Genomic DNA, 6,000 nt, shown 5'->3' with positions numbered 1-6,000 from the left:
GCCAGCCACGTCCTCTCACTATCATTTCCAATGCACGAGTGAAAAATGGCGGCGACGCGCGGCTCCTTATCTAGAATCCGAATCTCGCGAGAATCCGACAGCGGGATGATGACGTTCGGGCGCGCTCGGGTTAACCGAGCAAGGCGGAAGGATCCGAGTCTGCCTCGGACCCGTGTAAAAAGGGTGAAGTTCGGGGGGGGGGGGGGGGGGTTCGGATTCCGAGGAACCAAACCCGCTCATCACTAGTAATAAGCACGCGCCAACGCGTTTCTGGCCGTAGCCCAGAAAATTATGAATATTAAGCCCACTCCACTATCCACCCCTCCCCTGTGTATTAGACACCCCCTACCACCCTGGAAGTCATGTACCAGGGCCCCTTCATTCAGCACAATGCCCCCTTCTACAGTTTAGTGTTCTCCTTCCCGCCCCATCAGTGTAGTGGAGGAGTAATCAGCAGGAATTATTTCTCCAGGTCCTACATGCTGAGCGAAAGATAGAACACTCCCTATTGCCCGCGGGACATCAAAGCTGCTGCTGATGGCACCCCCCACCCCTACCGCTGATGTGTGGTAGGGGCCCCAGTGTATTGCTGTGCCCAAGGGCCTACACTGCTGTTAAGACGGCTCTGGAGAAAACAGGAACATTCATGCTTTTGGATATCACAGGATTTTGACATTTTCTTTTCTTATACATACTGTATCCTTTATCAGCAGTGGAAAAGGTGCGTTGTGTGACAGTTGACATAATGATTTGTAAACTGTTATCATAAAGAATGTAGTGATGAAGCAGGGAGGACAGGCAGGGGAAAGCCAGGAGTCCATTAATGTCTGAAGATAACTGGACTAGTAAATAATAGTACGAGTGCAAGCTTTCCACAGGCTAGGGAGCAAACACTGGCCCCACACTCCAAGTATTTTTTTTTGAGAGGATAAGCATAAAGTATAGCGCTAAACACACAGGGCTAAACAACACATAAGGGGGGTAATTCCAAGTTGATCGCAGCAGGAAATTTTTTAGCAGTTGGGCAAAACCATGTGCACTGCAGGGGAGGCAGATATAACATGTGCAGAGAGAGTTAGATTTGGGTGTGGTGTGTTCAATCTGCAATCTTAAATTGCAGTGTAAAAATAAAGCAGCCAGTATTTACCCTGCACAGAAACAAAATAACCCACCCAAATCTAACTCTCTCTGCACATGTTATATCTGCCTTCCCTGCAGTGCACATGGGGGGTAATTCCAGGTTGATCGCAGCAGGATTTTTGATAGCAATTGGGCAAAACCATGTGCACTGCAGGGGAGGCAGATATAACATGTGCAGAAAGAGTTAGATTTGGGTGGGTTATTTTATTTCTGTGCAGGGTAAATACTGGCTGCTTTATTCTTACACTGCAAATTAGATTGCAGACTAAACACACCCCACCCAAATCTAACTCTCTCTGCACATGTTATATCTGCCTCCCCTGCAGTGCACATGGGCCCTCATTCCGAGTTGTTCGCTCGCAAGCTGCTTTTAGCAGATTTACTCACGCTAAGCCGCCGCCTACTGGGAGTGAATCTTAGCTTCTTAAAATTGCGAACGACGTATTCGCAATATTGCGATTACACCTCTCTTAGCAGTTTCTGAGTAGCTCCAGACTTACTCGGCATCTGCGATCAGTTCAGTGCTTGTCGTTCCTGGTTTGACGTCACAAACACACCCAGCGTTCGCCCAGACATTCCTCCGTTTCTCCAGCCACTCCCGCGTTTTTCCCAGAAACGGTAGCGTTTTTCCGCACACACCCATAAAACGGCCAGTTTCCTCCCAGTAACACCCACTTCCTGTCAATCACACTACGATCACCAGAACGATGAAAAAGCCGTGAGTAAAATTCCTACCTGCATAGCAAATTTACTTGGCGCAGTCGCACTGTGGACATAGCGCATGCGCACTAAGCGGAAAATCGCTGCGATGCGAAAAAAATTACAGAGCGAACAATTCGGAATGACCCCCATGGTTTTGCCCAATTGCTATCAAAAATCCTGCTGCGATCAACTTGGAATTACCCCCATGGTTTTGCCCAATTGGTAAAAAATTTCCTGCTGCGATCAACTTGGAATTACCCCCAATATCCTATCCTAATTTTTCCATCCTTTGCTCCCTCATCTACTCATCTTTCTACAAGTTATTATCTTTAGAAAGTTGATGTTTATGAATAGTATTTTACCTCTTTCATGCAAGAAAGTGAAGTGGTCCCTGATTCCCTGTAAATATAGTGAAGAAGGGAGTTAGCTAGAGCATACTGTATGTGTCATGTGGAGTACACAGTTTCTGATGTAGGCAGTGCTTAATAACTACGCTTACAATGGAGAAAGCTTGGTTAGAACTGAAATTCAAACTAAAAAACATTGGATAAATGGAGCTAATCATTTTACTAAACCTGCTACTGTATATATGCAAGAGTACAGGAGAGCTTTTTACATCTGCATTGCAAGGTACAGTATATTATCATCTTACATGCGTGCATACACACTCACAGGCAAACCATTCAAAACTATTATAAGCAACAATTACAGAAATATTTGTGTCAGGTTATGTTCCATAATTTGGGCAGCTCATCCGCTTCTGAGATCCTTTTACATCCCTGCGGCCCATTACACTGCAATGGTAAATAGTGGCATGCAGCACACGTTTTAGTTATGGACGGCTGCCCCCGGGCTGCTAACAGCATAATGACAGCTAAAAAATTCTAGATATAGAATCCCCACGAGCCATTGGGAATGAGAGAACTTGTAGCAAAGCTGACATAAGATATTTAGTGACTGGAGGGGAGAAACCTGCATTTTTCACTATGCAAGGCCAAGCCTGACGTGCTTCTTACTGTAACTGTTTCAGTACTGTACTGCTTTTTAGTCACTAAACTCTGCGCATTGTTTAATGGAAAGCGTGCATAGATTTTTCTCTATAGTGACTCAATAGTGTAACATTTTACTCTCATGTACAACCCTTAGGTTTTGCACCAGTTCATTTGGATGGTTTGGCCAGTGTATGTCAGGACATACATTATGCCTACTCTATGATCCTGGAAGATGCCCATTAGATCTCGACGTGCACTGGGCTGTGTAGAGAGGTGGAAACATTTCATGAGGAATACAGTACCATACAAAGTGATGTCATATCAAAGCGCAACCACCGTCCACATTAGCATTGCCCATTTCATTATACATCATGTATGGCCTAAATTATGGGGCCAGAAAATAGATAGGCATCAGGGCACATCAGTGTGCATGAAGCAACATGGTGGAACAAAATATGTCCCATACAAGTACATGTAAAAGAGCCTTAGGCCACCAGTTCTGAGCAAGTATCGATTACTGATTTGTTAACAGTTATTTATATATCACACACATATTACACAGTGATTTGTAGGGAATATTTAGTCCTTGCCCCAGTGGAGCTTACAATCTATATCCCCTAATACATATACACAGACATACATATACAGTACAGTACAGTAGACTAGAGTTCTTTTTTTTTTTTTTTAAGCAGAAGTGAATTAACCTACTGTATGGCTTTGGAATGTGGAAGTAAACTGAAACATCAGGTGGACACAAATATTAGTACACTCAACTCAAACTAAGGGCCTAATTTATGTTTGTACACAAATGCAATTGCGATTCTCTAGGCTATGCAACTGCTAATGTTAGCAAGTACTGCTGCCTCCCAGAAATGGGATGTCCACCGGAGCCATTGCACATTTATTTGCAGTTGTGTACACATTCGCTGCCTATACACAAAAATGAGGAATAATGTGCCTAAGGGTTGGTCTATGGCTATGCAGGCTGGTCACAGCAGTAGCAGTACCGTCACTATGTTTTCATATGTATGAGCTTACAGCTGACAGCAGATACACACCCCAAAAACTGTCATGACAAGCCTGTGTTTCTCCAACCACTTCCCGTAAACTCCCTGCTAACACCTCCAAATGGTTAGCTGGTCAGTATGGTCAATAATGAAATTCTCAATGCGATAGAGAATGCAGTGGCACATTGGCGCTCACATTGCGATCTCAGCACAAGCGCAGTTTCATTGCATGATAATCAGCCATTGCGTACAAACATGAATTAGACTTTAAGTGCAATCAGGATACTCAACAAAGATATGGTGATGATAAGCAAGGATGAAATCCCTACCCCACCATAAGCTATTCTCAGGACACTAACAAGTGTAGACACTCACATTTTTACCAAATGATTGCTGCTGTGCCAGATCCACCTGCATGTTTCGGCGAACACAGTGTATTTGAGCTGAGTCCCCCCCCCCCCGGTGAGAAGCTACTGCTGGTGAAAGGCTCCTCTCGCTGTTGCTGTGTTACAGATGCAGGAGAAAGGAGAACAAGGAGGTGATGTTAGTGAAGGAGCTAGGGTAGGCCTTCCAGATGAGCCCACTGCTCTGCTAGCCATAACTCAGCGGTGGCCAGCCTCTTAAGTATCTGATGTCACTCATCCGTGCCCTACCCTGTTACATTAGCACCGAGGCAGTGGGGAATCTAGGAAGACTGGGTAATGTCTGTGTCCTACCCACATTGTATCTGGACTCACACATGCACTGTCTGTATTTGTGATCGGGCTGTGGGGATTCTGGGAGATTTGTGTAACTCCCCGCGGCAGCATGGGACCCTGCAGTGAACCATGAGTCTCATGCAAGATACGGGAGGCCAGGCAAGTAAGAATAAAATGTTTGTTTAATCCTATTCTTCTTGCTAAGTGTGTCTGACAGAACATCAACCCCAAAAATTCCCATTAAAAAAACAATAACATACTATGAACAACCTCCTTGTTCCTTTTACTCGACAGCCATCGTATTTTCTTACAGAATGTAAGAATTCAAGCAGGGCCCCCTTACTGCTTTATGGACCTGACTCTTAGTTAGAAGTAAAGAAAAAAACAAGTAACTGTGCAACTGGGCGGGGTGTGACAAACTGAAATCAAAATTACACTGTAAAAATAAAGCAGCCATCATTTGTGGGCCACATGCAAAAGCAGCCAATATTTGCTATGCATGCAAAAAATATAAATGTATTTGACCTCTTGCTTTGCAACATGGTTTGTTCCAGACACAAGGTAACTTGCTGTTTTGTTGCTTTACTCCCAAGTCCGATTTAGGGGTCATTTTCCTAAAGCTTCTAAAAATGAAAAGTGGTGATGTTTCCTATAGCAACCAATCGGATTCTGTCTCTATTGCATCCTAGAAAATGATAGAATCTGATTGGTTGCTATGGGCAACATCAGCACTTTTTTTAATTATAGAAGCTTTAGTGAATTGACCCCTTAGAATCAGGCCCTATATAGTATGTCTGCTAACTCCCAGTCTTGTTATTTATTGTAAGGAGCCACAGAGCTTTTTCAGACCTCAAATTTTACTCCTGCTTGGATGACATTTTAGGATAAATCACTCCCTCTGTAATGTTATTGAATGATTACAACTGATCCACAAATTCTTTTTTTTTTCAATACCATGTCATATATAATCTCATTGGGCTCTATTCAGCAAAGATCTCAACATTTTCCCAATTATTATCTGGCACTATCGACACGTTAAATTATTTTTTCACTCCCCCACCTATTCAGCAAACTTCAAAGTATCAGCGGTTGCTGTAACACGCTCTTCCCGTGAAGTTCTAAAAAGCTTTGTTTTTGGAAATCTAAAAACAAAACCTTCTGTTTTTGGTTCTGCGCATGCTCAGTCATGCTCTTACTTAGCATTGTGAATAGTCTCCTATTCACATTGTTATGACTGCAGTGTGAGGAGCGGCAATTGTATGCCCACTTCCAGCCTCCCAGAAATGTATAAATTGATAAAAATGTGTATATAGGCTTTATATTAGTCTATATTTATTTATATTTATGTGGTTTATACACTGCTCAAAAAAATAAAGGGAACACTAAAATAACACATCCTAGATCTGAATGAATGAAACATTCTTATTAAATACTTTGTTCTTTACATAGTTGAATGTGCTG

This window comes from Pseudophryne corroboree, chromosome 3 (assembly GCF_028390025.1).
Source record: "Pseudophryne corroboree isolate aPseCor3 chromosome 3, aPseCor3.hap2, whole genome shotgun sequence".
In the NCBI taxonomy this organism is placed as follows: Eukaryota; Metazoa; Chordata; class Amphibia; order Anura; family Myobatrachidae; genus Pseudophryne; species Pseudophryne corroboree.
Note: the sequence above shows the minus strand (reverse complement) of the source record.